The following is a 20,673-nucleotide window of genomic DNA, read 5'->3' on the forward strand; positions in this document are numbered from 1 at the left end:
TACATTCACACACAAAAAGTTGTGGTAGGATATAAGCTTTTCTTAGCAACCTCTTAGCTGTTGTTTGTAATGAACAAAAAAATATAATGAAGGTCTAGCATAGCCACTTGCTGCTCCAGGAACATGAAGGAGGTTTTACTTTACTTCCTGCTCCCCTGGGTCTAGAATAAGCTTGTTTTGTTGGGGGGAGGGAGTGTTGGCTTTTAAAAGGGAATGGGCACTAATTGCAAATTGATTAATAGATTTTAAGGCCAAAGGGACCACTATCATCATCTAGTCTGACCTCCTGCATAACACAGGCCAAAGAACCTCACCCGTAATTTCTACATCAGGAGCATAACTTCTGGTTGAGCTCGAGCAGATCTACTGGAAAGATCTTGATGTAAAGACTGTGAGCAATGGGACTAGTTCGTGCTGAGTTTAGGTTCTTGATTCAGAGGATTGGGAATCTGGAGTTTCATTACCGTTAAAAATGTCTGCCTTGTTTGAGATGTAAAGCTAGCTCAGACTAGTTCTGAGATCTCTAAACACTGGGGTCCCTACACTTTTAATTAGCTATTTAATGAGCTGCTAGCAGCTAGCTACATAAACTGTTTTTGAACTTTATGTTCTGAAAGTTCTATTGATGTTAACATAACTGTTCAAAACAAAGTGAATTGGGTTTTTCGAAAAGTGGGGAAAACATACAGTTTAAATGAATTGTGTGCTGGGTAACAATATAAGAGAACTCCATGTCTCTAAAACTGTACTAAGAGAATGATTTACAGAGCTGCTGCAACTGCAGCTAACATTCATGCTATGTGCATGATAGCTGACTTCCTGGTGCCCCCACCAACTCTTCCCTTCTGCCACTTGTGCTCCTCCCTCCACTTTCTATGGAAGGTTGCCACATCTTTCCTTTTTAACAATTGTTGTTGTGTCTCATGCCAGCATTTGCTGACTTTCTGGGGCCAGAGATTATTTGTACATGGCCCAGCATAGAGACATGGCCTTTGCCATCAGCCTATTGTGGCCAATTAGGCCTCATAGTTCTTAAGTTCTGATCTTTGAACCAGTCTTCCACTTCTTTGTGCTATTCCTGGTGGCGGGGGACTTGATTTTACCCTGTTGCTGCCTTCATTCTGGTGGGTGGCATCCTGCCAGCCCTCTGTGGTGCTTATATACCATGTTTCTTCTGTCTTCCCTACATCAGGCCAGCTGATGGCTGACGTCCTCCTGGCCTTCACTGTGTCCGTCTGGGTTTGTTAACTGGGTTTGTTAACTCCGCAGATGTTTTCTGTTTTGTCTCCCCTGCTGTCCTGAGTCTGTAGCTGCTTCTTAAGACCTGTGTCCAACTTCTGCTTGCACTGTTGTTGCATTTTGCCATTACTTGGTGTGGCTACTTGATGTTTGGGCTCAGACCTTAGCTATGCAGGGTGTCCTCAGTTCTTTGGCTCCTTTATTGTAGTGTGCTGCCTGCCTAGTTTGGCATTCTCTTACCTGCTTCTGTGTCCTGTCTATCACTCTTCCCGTAGGTTGCAGCAGACCATCCCTCATGGGAAGCAGAGTCTCTTGGTTCTCCAGCCCATCAGTCCCTGTGTTGGGAGGTATGGATCTCTTGCTGTCTGTTTTGCCTTTGTCATCAGTGTCTTGGCTGTCTTTACATCGGACTCGGTCATCCCATTGCTTTGTGGGTAACTGGGGGAAGATGTCTTGCACTCTAATTCCTTTTTGATGCTGAATCTTTTGACTTTTGCTGCAGTGTCTGAGCACAGTGTGTCCGGTATGCCATAGCTTGCTAAGTGTGCCTTCAGTTTCCTGATCACAGTTCTTGCCTCAGTGTTCTCCAGACAATCCACCTCCCAGAAATTGGAGTAGTGATCTACTGTGTCCATGCAGTTCTGGTCATTAAGTGTGAACAGGTCTGCTCTAGTCTTTCCCCAGGCTTGGGTTGGGGTTTCATGAGGCTGTCGTCTCCTGTTGTTGATTACTACACCCTTTGCACATCTTGCACTGTTCTGTGTATGCTGGCAACTGGGTGCCTGGCAGTACATAGGCTTTCTGGGCTGTCTCCAGCATGCCTCTGTCCCCAGGTGTGATGCATGTATCCATTTCATGATGTCAGCTCTGAAATCTGTTGGATTTCTGTGCGTCCTCTTTAAACAAAATCCCATCTTGCACAGACAGCTCATCCCTTAGCTGGTGGTAGAGAGTTTTGTCTCCCCTGTGAGCTGTGACACTTGCTCCTTGCGATCCGGCCAGTCCTGGAGTATGAACCATTTCACCATGTAGCACTCCATTCATTTGGTGCTTTGCTGGATTGCTCGGTGCCTCCATCAGAGATGCAACGGTATTGTAGCATGTTGATAGACTCTACCTTCTGTTCCACAGAGCCACCTGTGTTGCGCTGTGGAAGGTATGCCCTGCTCAGTGTACCTGCCACCAGTTGTGACTTTCCGGGATGATACCTTATCCTTACATCATAGTGCTGGAGTCTCAATAAAGTGCATTGTAATCACTGGGCTTCATTCAGGAGTGTCTTCTTCATGGTGTTTGGTAATGAGCTGTGATCAGACGGCACGGATGTATGATACACTTTACATCCAAAGGTTGAACTGATGGAATAGTTCCTTTCCCAATAGCACCGCCAATAGTTCTTTTTCTATCTGAGCATATCCTCTTTCTGTGTCTGTCAGGGTTCTGCTAGTAAATGCTGTAGGTTGCTGGCATTGCATGAGTGCGGTTCCTAGGTCTTCTCCTGAGGCATCACACAGTAGCCCTAGCTACTTTGCAGGGTTATAGTGCTTCAGGACTGGTGCTGCCCTTATGATTTTCTTTTCTCTTCCAAATGCCTATTCCTGGATCTCTGACCATTCCCCTGCTGCATCATTGCTTGTTAAAAGAAAAGGAGGACTTGTGGCACCGTAGAGACTAACCAATTTATTTGAGCATGAGCTTTCGTGAGCTACAGCTCACTTCATCGGATGCTGTAGCTCATGAAAGCTTATGCTCACATAAATTGGTTAATCTCTAAGGTGCCACAAGTCCTCCTTTTCTTTTTGCGAATATAGACTAACACGGCTGCTACTCTGAAACCATTGCTTGTTAACTGTCTCAAGGATTTACAGGCTCTGGCAGATGAGTGCAGTGTCTGGAAAGATAGTTGGCCATCCCTGTAAGTTGCTGGGTCAATTCAGGGTCAGGTCAGAGTCCCTCAGAAGTCAACTGATGTTTGATAGAGGGGACTTCACTTCCCTCAGCTTCAGTCTGTCTGCATTCAGCCTAGTATTCTGCTTTCGGCACTTGTTTAAGAGTCATCAGAGTTTGTCTGGTGTCATGATCCTGGATTGCCTCTTCCTCCTACAATAAGAACGTCATCAGTTCCAATCTTGGTGCAGGAGAGTGCCTCTAGTGCATCGTTTGGTTTACACTGGAACTAGGGTGACCATATTTCTTAACATAAAACCAGGATGATCCGGGGCCCACCCGAGCCACCCACCCTGCATAGGAGCTGGGGCTGATGGGGGCTGAGTGCCCAAGCCCTGTGCCACCTGCAGCTGGGGCTGACCCCTGGAGCTCCACTATGCCCAAGGCTGGGGCTGAGCACCCAAATCACCCACATCAGGGGCTGACCCGCCGAGCTCTGCATTGCCCAGGGGGTCAGCACTGAAGGCAACACTGCCTGCCAGCAGCAAATTTCTCCACTGCTCCCTGCCTTCACCTGACCCCAGGGGAAGCAGCCACTGCTCTCCGCTCTGCCTTGCAGCTGGGACAAATGCCCAGTTTTGGTGAAAAAGTAGAGATGGCTGAGATGGAGCTGAGAAAGGGGGCCTATCCCTGGCCAAAATAGAACGTATGGTCACCCTAACTGGGACACTTCTGGGGCCAGGCTGATGCCCACAGGCACTCATACTTAATAGTACCTGCCAAAAGGTCTGGCAAAGGGTATGAGGTGGCTGGATGGCTGCTCTAGCTCCATATGCCAGAACCCCTTCGTGACATCACAGACAGGGAACACTTTGGAGCAGTGACTTGTGTTCAGTGCTCCATTGAGTGGTTTAGGATCAATGCATATTCTGCGTTTTGCTGCTTAGCAGTGTTGGTAGGATTGCATTGCAGATGGCTTCACGATCTGGCTGGAATTGGACTGCCCACTGGAATGGCACAGGTGCAAATATGGTGATAGAATAGCTGGCAGCCTTCTATGGTGCATGTATATTGAGAGGCTTTGGATCTGCTGAAGTCACACGGCCAATCTCCTCCTCCTCCTCAGCCACTGCATGTCTGGCTGCTTTGTTCTTCCTGGGGTAACTGTGATATTGATACTAAGTGATACCCCTTGCACTGTTGCCCATAGGCTGGGCATTTTTCCATCTGCCTTTCGTGGTTCTTTACACAGTACATGCACTGGAGCATGATGTCTGCATTTTCAGTCAGTCTATCTCTGTCCTGGTTCTTTGGTCCCGTTATCTTGAGCCTGTATGCTGCTTCTGCACTAGTGACTCTTATTATTTTGATCCTTTCCCTGGACAGTTTGGCCACCCTTGTTATTTGGAGACATTTCTCTGTGGTTAGATCTCTCAACGGCTCCCATAAGCTGGAATCACATGTTCCACAAACAATCCTTTCTGTAATTAGGGAATTTTCAATGTCTCCAAAGTTACCTGTGTATGTCACTGCTCAGCTGTGTATTGTGAGCATCTATTCCCTCAGCTGCTTTTTGGTTTTGAGTAAATAAAAAAGCCCAAACAATATGTCTCTACAGTCTCATTCTGTCTGGGGTCACAGTGCACATCAAAACCCTTTATCAGCTGTTCCAGTGTTCCAAGCATTATTCCTGGCAACAGTGTTCATTCACTTCTTGTCCTCCTGGCCCCCGCCCCAATATACTAAAACAGCTTTACCTTCATTTTCTCATCTTTGTCCCCTGTGGTCTGCTCTTTATACAGAGCCAATTTTTGCATCCACTTTTTCCATACTTGGGCAAGGTTTTTTCTCTTGAAATCCAGCATTCCTCGTGGTCTGAGTCCTTTCGTGGTTCCTGTTTGCTCTGTGTCTAGGTGCTGCTTTGTTTTCCTGTTAGTCACATTCTCTTCTTGCTGCAGAGTCTCACCAGTCTGACCACTACAGCCATGTTTCATGAACTGCATGCTGGGTAATAAGAATACAAGAGGACTCCATCGTTTGTAAAACTAAACTGGCTTTTTACAAACGCCAGAAATTTGTTAATATGACTTAGCTGAAAACAATGGCTTGCAATGGGCATGTGACCTGCACAGATAGTCACTGTGGAGACAGCACTATTTAAACTAGGTACAATATTATGTATAAAGAGCAGTTGTCAAAGTCAAAGGGTCACCTGTTCATGTTATGCACTGTGCACCTGTAATTAATGGACATTGACTTCACTCGAGATTTACAGAGGTGTGAGATCAAAGTCTGGCTCTTAGTGTCTTTCATGCAACAATTATGGGTTGTGTTAAACACGTACCCACAAGTAACTCAGCCTTATGCCGAAAGAATACAAGTTATTTTATTGATACACTAATGGGTATTTCAATACTTTTACATGTCCATCAGGCCCAGATCCTCAAAGCTATTTAGGCACCTAACTCCCATGGGAGTAAAGTGCCTAAATACTTTTGAAGATCTGGGCCATAATGGTTAAGACCTGTACTTTAAAGATGTACCATTGTGTAGAATGTGTGAAAGGTGTCCCAATATTACCTTGCTAGAACTTGTGAAGCTCAGATCAGCAAAGCTTTTATTTTCCCTGATACAAACTCTGGGTGTATCACTGGCAGAAGGTGATGAGGACGCATACCATAAATTGGAGGTGAGGTTCAGCGTTTGCTATGAGGATGAGCTTGATCCATGCATGTTTTTATTTCCTTCTTAGTTTCTGCCCTTGCGTTAAGTGTGGCACTGACGTGTACCCATGTCAGGGTCCTTATATCAACTGCTGGCTAGAAAGAGGTTTGGACTCAGTTCCCTCTATAAGGAATATGGACCTGATCCAAAGTCCAGTGAAATCAACGAAAAGACTCCCATTGAGGTCAGTATGTTTGAATCACACCTTAAAATCTGAATTTTCTTGGAAGAGCTAAACTCCTTTGTGTCATTAACCTAGTAAGGTGAAATTGAAAGAGGAATAGTGCTACAAGTCCTATCGATGGAGGCTGCTATTTAAATGAAGAAAGGTTCTTCTTTCTCTTTGCCTTTTTTGCTCTGATTTCTGATGGTCACTATAGCAACAGGAACTAGCGAAATGAAGAACTAGAGCACACACACTTCAGTATGACAAGTTCAATTTACAGCCAGCTCAGCAATGTAACTCAAATCTATGTCATACTTAATGAGAATCTATACCGCAGATCAGCCTGGGGTTTCTATGGGCTACCATGTGGGGAAACCTCAGCTTGAGTGTATCCCCTGGTCTTCCTCTTTAAGGACACCAGTAAGGGTTGAAGCATTATAATTTCGTCTGGACTTCTGTCACAGCTGTCAGATGTGTCACAGATCACATGAATTTTAATGGCTTTTTTTTTGTTATGTTCCCGATTTTTGACACTTTGGGTATTTTTCTATGTGAGTGAGCTAAGGGGCAAATTTTCAGCGAGAAGTATGAAGTTAAACAGACTGGACCCTTATGGGCACGTAATAGTGACTGGAACCTGAGTAGCAGCATTACGGTGACACGAATGACCAGATCAATGGACTTGGACTCCCAAGGGTCATAAAAATTTCACAAAGCAATTAATTTGTAGAGGCAAACTGGGTTTTAAAACATAACTCAATGGCAACACTGTGTAAAACAATTAACTGCGGCATACAAAGTCTCTGTGATCTTTAAAAACAGAAAGACGAAGACAACAACAAATGTTGCATGTGACCAGATGGAGTAGTATCAAGTCACTAGCAGAGAGTCACTAGCTAATGATGGGATTGAATTAGTATTCATACATTTGTGTTGAAGAGACTATGTTAATATCAGAGTTAAAGGTATAGAGCATACTTAGGTACAGAGCATACTTTTCAGAAGCCTGAGCAGACTCAGTGAGCAGAGTGCTTGTGGCAAATACAACTGCTGGTATTGCATGCTTTTATTGCATGCTACAGTGATGGGTATTTTTTGCTGGGGTTCCGTGACTTTTGCCCTTTTTCATCATGCACAGCCAGTGCATTCTTGACGTGGTCAGATTACTGCCATTATGGTCAGGGAGAAGCCACTGTTAGTTTTAGAGTGGGTCGACTGGTGCTGCTGTTGACACTCCAATTTCATACTCATTCAGGCTCTGATCCTGTAACTGGACCTGTGCATGGTGCCTCTGCAGAATCCCATTGACTTTAAAGGGGTTCCACAGGGAAGATGGGATCTGCCCATATGGAACAGATGGCAGGATCAAGGCTTCAGATATCATGGTGAGGGCCATTGTATAAGAAACTGAATAGAATAGAATATTGCTGAACTAAGGAGGGGTTGACTTTAGAGAAAGGAGGTGGGGTGTGTGTGTGTGTGGGAACATATGAAAATTAAGAGAAAATTTGGCAACCCAGATGTATGATCTTGCCATTCACAAACATGCTAATGTCCCAGTGGCTTCAAAAGAAAGTGTGTGTGCATGACTATGAACCTAAGAGTTGATGAGAGCCCTCCATTTAATTTGACTGGCTCTTCTGGATCAATAACCCCCTTCATATATACAATGACCAACAAAGGAAGAGGAAGGAAACTCTCTTGGAACTGGCTTGTAAATAATGAAACCAGCTGGAAGTTGAAAGACAGATGTAGAATTTCCTATATTTATGCTGATGCAATCACTTTTCTTAACTGATACAAAAGTATTCTAATTAGGTTCAAATCAACTTGATTTTAAAGTAAACTGAAAACTGTTGGATTCTTAATTAAAGCCCTGCTACTAAGAGGTGCCGTGTACCTTCAACTTCCACTGACATCAGTGGGAATTATAGGGTGTTCAGCACCTTACAAGCTCAGGCCCAGGGATTGGACACTGAGGGTTGGGTGCTCATTTAATGATTAAAACATATATCAGTTTGTTAAATACAATATTACATTCACTGTTGGGCCTGTAATTCATTATGACAAGATGCAACCTGGTGTAATGTGTCATTAAAAGACAGTGTTTTGCGGGGCCCAGTATTGATATATTCAAATTTAATATGAGGGAGGAGACAATGATCTTAGGGTTAAGGTGATGGACTGGGATATAGGTGATCAGCATTCAATTTCTGGCCCTGTCATAGACTTTGTATGTGACTTTGGGCAAGTCACCTGATCCCTCTGTGCCTCAGTTCCCAGGCGTCTGTGTGTATGTTGCAGCCTTTTCACCTTGACTTTTTCTCAGTCTTGTATATTAAGATCTTTGGAGCAGGGACTGCCTCTTACTATATTTGGTTAGCGCAGTGAAACCCCAAATTCAGTTGTTGCCCCCAGGCACTACCGTAATACTCATAATAGATATTATATACAGTAATGCTCTTGGGCTAGGCTGCTGGGACTTAGCTTTTGTACATAATCATGGGCTGATTTAAGAGGGATTTTTTATGCAACATTATGTTTCAAATGGGGCTGTTAGACTTCAGATTGTTTTGTGGCAGAATACAATGCCGCAAAGTAGGGCAGGTCCTACAGAATCAAGATGCTAGACAGTCAAAGGGAAATCAGTTGTTGTAAGGTAACCATTAAATAATCAGAGCTCAAAAGGGCTTATATAAAAGCTGCACAAAAACAAGAATGGCTTTTTAGAGACTTGGTTAAAATACACGCTGCAAGCACTAAAGTAATAAGGCCTCCGCAATCATTGCAAGACAATGTTTACTATATAAACATGGTTGACGGATGCTGTCTTAGTAACCAGGTTGCTAATTGTAAAGCATACTTATTTCACAGTGGTAGTGTGTTTAGGCTGTGCTGTATGTGATCAGAATTAGGGTTAGATGTTCCATTTAGACACAGCCATGTGCTGCACTAGCTTAAGGGGAGCTGAGGGAAAGATTGCACCTGATTTAAAGCTTACTCACCAGCTTTACATTGGCATAAGGCCACTGAGTTCAGGGGGACCACAGATTTATACCAATGTGGATGAAAGGAAAATCAAGCCCATGGCGCCAAAGGGAGGCAGGGCCCCATGACAGTCTCCCTGCTACATAGAGGGACTGAACATTACACTGATGGCATCTGTCACACTGTGGTGGGGGCCCTCATGTGCAGTGTTTGGCAGTGTCTGAGACCACTGTCCCTAGGTGGCTGCTTATTACAAGGCCGACAGGATATAATTAATTCAGCACAGTGATTTCCAGCTGTGTTTCGGTGTGTCTGCATGCTGGGAGGTGGAGCTTTGACACTTCAGCAAACTGCTGTGTGAGTATGAATACATTTTGCATGAGAGTTATGGGCATGAGAATGTACAGGTCATGATTCACCAACCTGGACGATGTCGCTACAAATTGTCTGTCTGCTTGGAGTACAGCTACACTGCAATGTAAGCCCAGGGTAAGTGGGACTCGAGTCAGATGACCAGTGTTAGGGAACCATGGGCTTGAGCATCTCCATTGCATTTTAACCTTAGGTAAAGGATTTTCTGACCCTGCTCGAAGATGGGGGTCTGGTGTCCACACTGCAGTGCAGAAACCTGTGTCAGAAGTAACCATATCCCGGAGTGCCTGGCAACCCCCCGTGATATGCAATGTTACTGCTTTAGCCATAGGATTGTGGTGCACTATGGGAAAATTCTGCTGCCCACCGTCCACGTTACAAGAAGTTTGAACTGCCCACCAACAAAGCCTGCTTTGAGCAGTCAGTTAGTTCTGTGACCTCCCAGCTACCAGAGCCAGCAACATGAAGGAAGCGCCTTTTGACAAACTTCTTTTGCCTGAGCTTTCACTCCTTTGTCAGGAAACTGGCAGAGCATCCATGAGGTGCTGGTGGACCGTTTTCTATCCCACCAAAGGCACCTGACAGATTTCCTGATGGATCTGCAGGAGGAGGCAAAGGAGGAAGAGGAGTACCTTGGCATTGCAGATTCTCACTGGCAGATGTTGCGCAATATAATTGGCATAGCTGCTGATGCCCATATGTAACCCGCCAGTTCTGGTAGTAGGGCCACCAGCACAGAGTAGTGGGACCACATCATCATGCAGACCTGGGATGCAGAACTTTGGCATGAAGAAAACAATATTTCTGGCGCTTTGTGAGCAGCTTGCCCATGGCCTCCAGCATAGAGAGACACACATAGAGGTCACCCTTGCCGGTGCAGAAGCACGTTACTATAACTATCTGGAAGCTGGCTATCCCAGACTGCTATAGGTCTATAGCCAACCAGTCTGAGGTTGGAAAGACACCTATGGATAAAGTGATGGCCACAGTAACTGAGGCAAGCAGGTGGGTGGTTTACTCCAAGGTTGGAGGTATTAAAGTTATTCCAGAGGTAATTGCTGGCTTTGACAGAATGGGGTGTCTTAGCTGTGGTGGGGCTATTGATGGGACTCATGTGCCCATAGTTTGCCCTCCTCAAGAAGCGACTGAGTACATAAACCGGAAAGGGTACCACTCCATTGTTATGCTGGCGCTAGTGGACCACTGAGGCAGATTTATAAATGTCAATATGGGCTGTACTGGAAAAGTTCACGCTGTCAGAGTTTTTTGCCACCTGGGAGTCTACATTCATGGATCGGCTGGGACGCTGTTCCCACCAAATGACATTGATATTCATGGTGTTTCTGTCCCCACTGTTATTCTGGGGCCCCCATGTGCCCTCTTTTGACCTAGCTTATGAAACAATACCCTGATTTCAGAGACCCTGGCCAAAAAAAAAAAGGTTTAATTATACTCGCAGCAGGTGTAGACTGGTTGTTGAATACGCTTTGGGCAGACGCAAATCATGTTTGATGTTTACAAAGGCCTTTGGGAGCCAGTGTATTGAATGCGGTCCACATTGCTGTGGCTTGCTGTGCTCTTCACTGGTTAATACTCAACACAGTCCTCCTATCGCTGCATTTCCCCTGGCCCCAAGTTCTCCTTTCCCTTCTTTATATGTTTAGCCCTCACTTGGGGGTGGACGAGGGGCAGGGGGGTGGAGGTTTTCACCTGAGAGGTGTGGAAAAAGGAAGGCTGCACAGGGTTTAGTTGCCCTGCCCGACTGCTCGTGAGTCCTGAATACTTGGACCACCCTGACATGGAGTTGTCCAAACTACCGCTGGGCGGAAGTTCCATTGCTGTGGTGTGGGAGAGGCAGCAGGGGCCGGTTGAGCTCTGTCCTCCTCTCTTAGCTAGGGGACCATATTTCCCTATGCTGAATATGGGATACCTGCTAAAATTACTCGTATTCAAGCGAGTTCAACCGCAATCAACCAGATTGACATCAAGTTGACTGAGCCCCTGTTAAAAGGAAATACTGCGTGGTTGGATTATTTTTATTTGCCTTCTTATCTTTAAAGCTTTAGGGTTCACACAGGGAGGGTGACACACACAGCCCTACAACCCGCAGACAGACAGACAGACACACACACTCCCATACATGTCTCTCACACAGAGGGGGTGACTGACTGACCCAACCCTCCCTGCTTGGCACTGTCTGTCCTCCATACCTGGCTGGGCCCCTGGGACGGACCCGCCTCTCCTGGTGCCACGCCTTCCCGAGACAACACATGGGGGCAGGGGGAGGAACGCAGGCTCCCATGTCCCGCCCCCTGATTTCTGCCAGGGTTCACACCAGAATGTGGCCAGCAGCAGCCTTTCTGCGCTGTGCGGGAGGGAAGGGACGGGAGCAGGAGCCCCTTCCTCTCCTTGTAGCTGGAAGCATCTTGTCTCTTCCTGCCCGCACAGTATCAAAAGGCAGCTAACACCTCTAGGCTGCTGATGGCCACCGACATAACCCATCTGCTTCCTCTCCCCAGGCTACAGCACGGGCAAGAAGGGGTTAAGCCCTACATTGTGCACCAGGGCCCAGGGAACCTGACTTCAGGGGCTTCAGCAAAGCCGGCCAAAGAGGTGGCTTAGCAGGGGAGTGGCTTAGAGGACGGAGCAGCCCTGGGCTCCCTGAGGGCAAGACACAGGGAAGGCAGTGTGTGTGTGTGTGTGAAGAGGAGGCTAAGCCACTGCCGTGGAGTCCTGCAGGTTCAGGATGGCAACAGGCTGGAAATCGCTCCCGCCCACGCCAGACCTTAGCTGAGGGGCTGAGAAGCGTCCCCGTGCCAGCGCTGTGCAGGGCTTTAGCACGGGCAGGGCTCGGCTCCTCCTGGCCAGCGCCCCGGGCCAGAGGGTCTTGGGCTTTCCTGGGGCACCGGCCCAGGCAGAGGCAGTGGGGGAAAGAAGGAGCCTGCCAGCCAGGCTGTTGGTGAGCTGAGTGCTCCGACCAGGGGCTGGTTCTCCACACAGCCCTGGGAGCAGGATGCGCCCCACTGGTGGAGATGGGGAGGGGAAGGGGCAAAGCAGGGGGAGGACAGTAAGAGGGGGAGCCTGTAAAGGGCCGATGGGTGGGCAGCAGAGGTGACGCATAATTGGCCGCTGCCTGGCACCTGCCCGCACTTACCAGCCACCACAGCGCGCAGCCAGTGCCAGTCGGAAATGGGATGACGGGGGACAGGACCATGCTGGCCAAGAGCGCCTATGCAGCAGGGTTTGTGCTGATGGAGAGAGCGGCCTGGCCCCACTGCTGCATCTTTGCCCCGCTACCAGCCCCATCATCGGCCAGTGGACCCCGCCACTCATCGCTGGTGGCGGGCAGCTCATGGGCAGGGATCCAGCCAGCAGCAGAAGCTGCCAGTAGTAGCGGGGAGGAAAACAGAAAATTCAGGACAATTTGCTTGTTTTTAAGAAAAAGTCAGGACACCTTCAGGAGGGCTTAAATACAGGACTAACCCTTTTAAAAAGGGGTCATCTGGTCATCCTCCCCTTAGCCACCATTCCTGGGCAACATGCCATTGGTCCAGTCTTTTGTTCCTCTTCTTCTGATGCTGGACCTGCTGGTCCACCCTCTCAAGAGCATCGACCATAACTTCATCATGGAAATGCTTCCTGCTGGGACGGTCCATGAGGATACATCGGGCTAGGGATTGAGTTCCTGACGAACAGCAGGCAGTATGGGTTGCGTGTCCTGAAACAGAGCCTTATTGTTTAACATAGCTATGTGGAGGAACACAGACACAATAAGTCTGGAATCTGAAGCACATAAAATGTAACAGCTCTAAAGTGAGCCTGCACATACTGTCAAGGGGAGACGTCAGTGCTCACGCTGACTCTTGGCACAGCCTTGTTAACCGTAGTTATAGAAGTGCAGAGGCAATGGTAAGTTTAAAATTAAAACCTTTACTCTGCTTCATAAACGTTTCATAACTAATTGCCATCTAGGGGTGTATTGCACCCTGGCTGCAAAAGGCTTTTGCTGTCATTTCAGGCTGTTCATATATAAGACATAACAGCTCTTGTGGTGGCAGAGGGACATGCTATTCCAAGCTGCTGGAGGGGACACTTGCAGTATATGCAGCAGAAGTATTCAAATGAATAGTGGCTGAACAGCACATTTGTAAGTGGGGTGGACTAGTCAGCTATACAGAGGGGCCTGAAAGAGCTATACCCTCTTCCCACAGTGTGACAAGCTATCTGGAGTTCCTGCTTCAGCAGAAGTTTGCAGCTATCAGCAGCCAGGATTGGGACAGAAGCCAGGAGGAAATTGACATGATACTGTGTTAGCATCTACATGGCTTTCCCTGCAACTTTCCTCCACCCCAGCATGGATTACCTCTAACTGAAGTGGATGAGTTTTGAAAATATAGAATACTGTTTCCCAAACACACACTAACAGGCAGCTGCATAGACCCAGGAGGAGCGATTGCAGAGTGGCATATTTCTAATTAGTGCAGGGAAAACAAGAATGACTGTAGCAAATCTCTGTGATTTACCAGTTAAAATAACTTTTGCAGCTGTGTATGAAAGTTTGCAATTCCGTGTTGCCATTTTAAATTCCACACGGTGGGCCGGTTGGGGAGATGCCTAGACGTTATGATACAGTCTGCCATTAGTGGCCAAACACTGGAAGCCAGGACATAACCATTTTTCCATTGCTTCTTAAAGCTGAAATCCCGCCCGTTACTGTAATAATAAACTTTGAATTTGAATTATACACTTCCTGGGCTCTGGGGTGGCTTCTGTCTCCATTGGGTTCTCTGTCACCCCAGGAAGGCAGAGGGTCCATGGCTCCCCACATTTGCCCAGGCTCCCCACGCTGCTCTTACCCAGGCCAAGCTCCAGTTTCTGGCCTGGCCAGGGGGCTTGGGTCCCGGGGAGGGGGCCAGGAAAGTGGGAGGGCCATGGCCCCTTGGCCTCCCCATTCCATCACCCCTGGCACATACTCCACACTGGCTCTTGGCACTAAGATTCAGGAGGTTCCAGATCCTGGCATACTCTCACATGCAAAGCCAGCACCCCAGAAAGACTATCACATATGCACAGTTTAAGAGCCATTTCACAGCCTTTCCCTTACACTTACTCAGCGGATACCAGCTCACTGTCTCTAAATCATCATCAAAGCATTAGAATCCTCTCGTATTCCACTTCTCTGCTGACAGTATCCTCTCTAATAAAAGCCCTGTGTCCTGCTGTTGACGTAAGCTACGCAATTCTGCACGGAAATGAAGCACGCTGCATCCTGACGGCACACATGTGCCTCTTCCCTTTCCTCACACACAAGAGGGTAGAAAACATAGATCTCCTCCTGTCACAGTCACATCTCTGTTACAGACCCCAAAATAATCCATGGATCTCACCTATACACCTCTACCAAGCAGAGCTAACGACTGCCTCCACCGTTCAGTACAGCTATATCTGACAGTGACCATGGTCATTTTATCTGGAGTGCATGCCGAGACGCGCTTAGCCTGCTCTCGTATGCCAGCTTGCGGCTGACAACCTGCTTGGTAATAAGACCCCAGTGCCCTGCTAATGAGATAACATACACAATTCTGCCTTGAAATGATGCATAGAGGCTCCTGAAGGCACACATGCAGCTCTTCCCTTTGCTCATTCACACTGGCGGGTGCAAAATATAGCTCGCCTCATATCCTCCTGACACCTCAAAGTAACCCACACCTGTCCTCATATCACAAACACGGTGTTACCAAACAGGCCCAGATACTGCCTCCACCATTTAGTGTCCGTATGCCTAACACCTAAGGCACTGACTGCAACCGGCACGTGTGCAAATCCGTCCTATTAGCTACTGCCGGCTCTAGGAGAACAGGGTGCTGCGTGGCTGGGGTTCACTAACAGAGTTGGGGGATGCCATGCCTCCCTCACTTTACCCTGCAACCTGTCTTGCCTCCCCTACCATCCATCCCCCTACCCGTAGCCCCAAGCCCCTCTCCCCTTATTCTCCCACTCCTCCACCCCCTCAGACCTCTCCCATCTCATGAAACATTCGCGTGGCTAATTTTTTCCCCAGAGACTTTGATTACGTTCCACCCAAAGTGAAATTGCCAGCCAACAGCCTCCAGCCACTTAGTCCAAAATTCTGTTTGTCTTCGGTGGGAAGTGTGTATGGAACCTTTCAGGGAAGGGCGGGGGAAACTGCTTTTTTGAGGGGTGGGGCCCGGGGGGGGTCTGTAACTTGGGAACCTCCTGCTCAAAGGACTCCAAATGTAGGTCACTAACCCCACGTTGAATCGTCCCGAGGCATAGCAAATTTCAAAGCACTCCAACAATGCATGCCAATATTAGAGGACGTGGCCCAGGCGACCTTTAAACAGGTATCATTTGGCAGCTTCAACTATCGTGATGTTCCTGTGCCACTATAATATGGACACACACACACAATTTCTGCCCACCACCTTAAGCGCAGACTCCGTGGGTGCTCTGGGGCTGGAGCACCCCCAGGGAAAAAGTCGTGGGTGCTCTGCACCTACCGACAGCCAAGCTCCCTGCTCCTCACCTCCTTCGACCCTGCCCCCTAGCGTGCTGCGTCCCGCTCCTCCCCCTCCCAGCACTTCCTGCCCCCCCACCCCGCCTAACAGCTTTTTGTCAGCACTTAGGACTTTCTGGGAGGGAGGGCAAGGAGCAGGGACCTGGCTCGCTCAGGGGAGGAGGCAGAGAAGAGGCGGGGACTTGGGCAAAGGGGGTGGAAATGGGGCGGGGACTTTGTGGAAGTGGTGGAATGGGGGCAGGGTGATGGTGGTGTAGCGGCGGGGGAGGGGGTGTCAAGCATCCATTGGGCAGAGGGGAAGTCGGCCCCTATGCCCACCACCACCAGTGTAATCCTTTGAACCAAACACTGATAAATATAGCCTGAAACAATGACTTTAGCGAACTCTTTTTTCCCACATGAGATTATAATCCAAATTATATTGATTGAAGATTGAATTATATTATAAGATTGAATCCAAAATTGCTAATTTTACCATTTTTGCGCGTTTCTCATTGCTCCTCCAACCCAGGTTCCCTTCCCTCTGCGCGCTCCCTGTTGTGAACGGGAGCACTACAAATCAAGAGGATAATCGTCTTGAGAACAATATCTCAGCAGGCGGATATCATGCTCTCTCCTTAGCTGCGACTTGACTGTGTGTTCGTTGCTAACCAAAAAGCAATGGCTTCTAGGAGGCCAAAATAGAGCTGAATCTACCATGAAAGTTGCAAAAAGGGAAAAAATAGATTTGTTTCCCCACTCAAATTTTTGCCAGTGTTGCTTTTATGCTGCCAACTTTTGAGCAGTACCTGGTACCTATATTTACAGCTGAGTGCAGGGATTTTTGTTCAAGTAACTCAGGTTGTGTTTAAAGTACAATTATTGCAACATTCATTCTTGTCGTGTGTCACAAAATAACCGATTGTTCGTAATAACTACTGCTTACTAGAAGATTAGCATTCACGGAGGTGGTGGGATTTATCACATTTGAAGTTTAATTGGGAGATGTGAAAAGAGGATTCTGTAAAAGCAGGGCTAGCACAGGGAGGGTAAAACATCTGCCAGCAGCGCTAGCTCACTTTAAAACTATAACCCCAGCAGACTTGCAACCCAAAGGTCAGATTAAGTTGAATCCATCTAATATCACATTTTGGCCTCTCTCTCTCTGATCTCCTCTTGGATAGCCTTGACATTGTCATAAATGTAATGGTGCCAAAGCTGAACTCCTACCTTTCTGACCAGTGTCCGCCTGCAGTCTTTGTGTCACTGTTACTATCGATGTGAGTCTTCCCGTCTCTGAGGTCCGTAACCTGTGGGGGGAAGGGGAGGTCATCCAACTCCTTCCTTTCCATTGGCCCACATGTCCAGGCACTGTCCACATCCTGACACTTCTCCTTGCATCACATTCTAACGTCTGATCATTTCTTTCTGTCCATACTACTAAAACCTTCATGTAGGCACCCACCACCTCCTGTTTGGATGACTGTGACCATCTCCTCCTAACACCCACCTCACCACACTCCAGTCTATACTAAATAGACAGCTAAGGCAACTTCCACACCTTTTTGCCTCCTTCCACCTACTCATGTTTTCCACTCCAACAAATTCAAGTTTCTTGTGCACCTTCAAAGGCCGTTGAAACTCTTCCTCTTCCTGCCCTCCCCATGGCCCATCTCCTCTGTAGCATTAACAAAGCTGATCTTAATGCCCATGTATCAGCTTGACCCTCAACTATCTCTATGCTTTCCTCAATGTGGCCCTTTCTGCTTCCTTGAACTAATACACATGGTTCCTTCCTCCTTCAAATCCTCACCTTCCTTAAGACCCACACCTGCTCTGATGCCTGCAAGAAGTATGTGAGTAGTTCCATAGTTTTCATAGGCACGTGCTCGCTACCTGGCTGAATTGGATCACTGGACCCATTCTCCTTTCTTCTCTCCCTTCTATTGGCTACTATACTCAGTTGTTGCATCTCATTTCAGATTAGATTGTAAGCACAATGGAGTCTTTACCCTGGTTGGAACCACTGGGTATTATTAATATTATTCACAGTATCATAGGAGCATTTTGAGAATCTAGAATGGGGCCCTTCTATGAACCAAGATTACACAGGAAATCTGTAGGGACTGAAGCCAGATATCTTAAATCCCAGTCCAGTGCCCTAGGACCTGATCTTTAAAGGGACCGGGGCACCTGCACATGCAGGTTGGCAGATAGTAGAATTTTCAATTGAAATTCACGGGAGTTAGGTACCTCAGTGCTTTTGAAAATCTCACTAGGTGCCTACCTGCATCTTTAGAAGCCTCAATTTCTTTAACAATCTGTCTCCCTTAAACACAAGATTATCTTCCTTTCTTGTCTCGTCATAATGGGTTTGTTGCTTTAAATTTGCAATGCAGTGGTGAGCAAAGGATTTCCGGCATGTGATTTTTTCCCCCTTAGTTAATGGGAGGCATGTGACTGAAACCACACACGTTGCTTTGAAAATCCACCTTCCAGGTTTTAAGGTCCATTCTGATCTTCTGTCCGCTTCATGTTCCCCCCCCCCTCTTTCAGGCTCTATGATCGTCAACATGAAAAGCACTCTAAAATGGTCTTCTTTGGCTCAATCCAACAGTCCCACTTTCATTCCTCTGTCTCAGAATCTCTGAGGACTCAAGGGAAAATTTGTTCACCATTGTTCTCTTTTTTATTTTTATTTTTGAGTGGTCTAAAGTTTTCCAGCAAAACCTTAAATCACTCTGTGCACATTTGCCAAAAGACGAACAAGTTCACACATCAGGGGCTCCTTACAGTCCTCCATCCCACCACAAATGCCCTGTGTACAACCCTCCCATCCCCCTTTATTTCAGGGACTCCCTACAGCCCCTCCCAAACCATACCAGGGTTTTCCATTCTCTTCTCCTCCACATGCCAGTGGCTCTTTATGTCCCCCATTCCTCCCCTGCATGCCTCATCCTTACCCCTACCTTTGTCATTTCTTTTTTGGGAGACACATCTTTCAAACTGTTCTGGGACAAGAGGAAGGGCAGATCTGAGATGGGGGTATTGTTACGCTGGACTGTGTAAATATTTGACATCAACCAGTACTTTGATCTATAGACAGCTACAAAGAGAGTTAAACTGCTGGCTCTGTTAACCAGCTGCCAGGGGTTGTGTGTGTTCTGATTTCCCCTATTGGGGTTTTCCATTTTTCACCAAAATCAATAGAATTCTGCCCACTGATGCTTAGAACATTCCCTGACATTTTGAAATTGATCAGATGCAGCATTCAAAAGTTATGTTACAGACAAACACATAATTGCCAATAGGTTGAGTATTAGGCTGTGCTTCACTTGGCCAATAACTAACCATCTAAAAGGGGGCAAGTCATAAATATAAAGGGAAGGGTAAACCCCTTTGAAATCCCTCCTGGCCAGGGGAAAGCTCCTCTCACCTGTGAAGGGTTAAGAAGCTAAAGGTAACCTCGCTGGCACCTGACCAAAATGACCAATGAGGAGACAAGATACTTTCAAAAGCTGGGAGGAGGGAGAGAAACAAAGGGTCTGTGTGTCTGTCTACATTCTGTCTTTGCCGGGGATAGACCAGGAATGGAGTCTTAGAACTTTTAGTAAGTAATCTAGCTAGGTACGTGTTAGATTATGATTTCTTTAAATGGCTGAGAAAAGAACTGTGCTGAATAGAATAACTATTTCTGTCTGTGTATCTTTTTTGTAACTTAAGGTTTTGCCTAGAGGGGTTCTCTATGTTTTTGAATCTAATTACCCTGTAAGGTATCCCCCCCCTGATTTTACAGGGGGGATTTCTTTATTTCTATTTACTTCTATTTTTTATTAAAAGTCTTCTTGTAAGAAAACTGAATGCTTGTTCATTGTTCTCAGATCCAAGGGTTTGGGTCTGTGATCACCTATGCAAATTGGTGAGACTTTTTATCCAACATTTCCCAGGCAAGGGGGGGGGGGGGTGCAAGTGTTGGGAGGATTGTTCATTGTTCTTAAGATCCAAGGGTCTGGGTCTGTAGTCACCTAGGCAAATTGGTGAGGCTTTTTACCGAACCTTGTCCTGGAAGTGGGGTGCAAGGTTTTAGGAAGTATTTTGGGGGGAAAGACGCGTCCAAACAGCTCTTCCCCAGTAACCAGTATTAGTTTGGTGGTGGTAGCGGCCAATCCAAGGACAAAGGGTGGAATATTTTGTACCTTGGGGAAGTTTTGACCTAAGCTGGTAAAGATAAGCTTAGGAGTTTTTTCATGCAGGTCCCCACATCTGTACCCTAGAGTTCAGAGTGGGGGAGGAACCTTGACAGGGCATCATTAACATTTAATATATTAAAGCAGCCTAGCCACTCAACTGCCTGAGGTACTGACAAACAATGCCTTACCTGGTGAGCTGATGGTTACAGAATGACAACAAGCTCCATTTGCAGGCTCGCTGCACGAACAATCCAAGTCAAGATGGCAGAACCACCAGGTCAGAGTTCCTGAGGGATGGGAAATGAAAATTCTCAACCTACCCATTAATTTTCAAACACCTTTTAGTTTGGAGCTAGTTGCATGTTTCTGAACTGGACCTGCTATTTTACAAAGTAGTTGGTTATTTTATTTTCCTTGACTTTAATTTATATTTGCAATACGTAAAAAAAGAACAAAATTCTGTCAAAGTTTTTGATTTGTACTTCAGTTGCTGACATGGCATTATGATGATATTTTAGGTCCTAGGAACAACTCTGATGTTCTAAGTGACAGTGGTAGACCAGAACTGGTAGATCCTACCCGTAAGATTA

The 20,673-nt window shown here is 46.8% G+C and overlaps 1 long non-coding RNA gene across 1 annotated transcript in view; it reads right to left on the bottom strand.

The window, feature by feature from the left end:
• Positions 1-20,454, bottom strand: part of LOC140915234 (uncharacterized) — a 30,152-nt gene extending 9,698 nt beyond the window's left edge. Inside the window, exons 1-3 of the long non-coding RNA XR_012160104.2 lie at positions 20,272-20,454; positions 17,124-17,203; positions 12,860-13,094 (exon numbers count right to left, since the gene is read on the bottom strand). This is a non-coding gene — a long non-coding RNA (uncharacterized LOC140915234). The remainder of the gene's footprint in view (positions 1-12,859; positions 13,095-17,123; positions 17,204-20,271) is intronic.
• Positions 20,455-20,673: the final 219 nt, after the last annotated feature.

Source organism: Lepidochelys kempii, chromosome 7 (genome assembly GCF_965140285.1).
Source record: "Lepidochelys kempii isolate rLepKem1 chromosome 7, rLepKem1.hap1, whole genome shotgun sequence".
NCBI classification, from domain to species: domain Eukaryota; kingdom Metazoa; phylum Chordata; order Testudines; family Cheloniidae; genus Lepidochelys; species Lepidochelys kempii.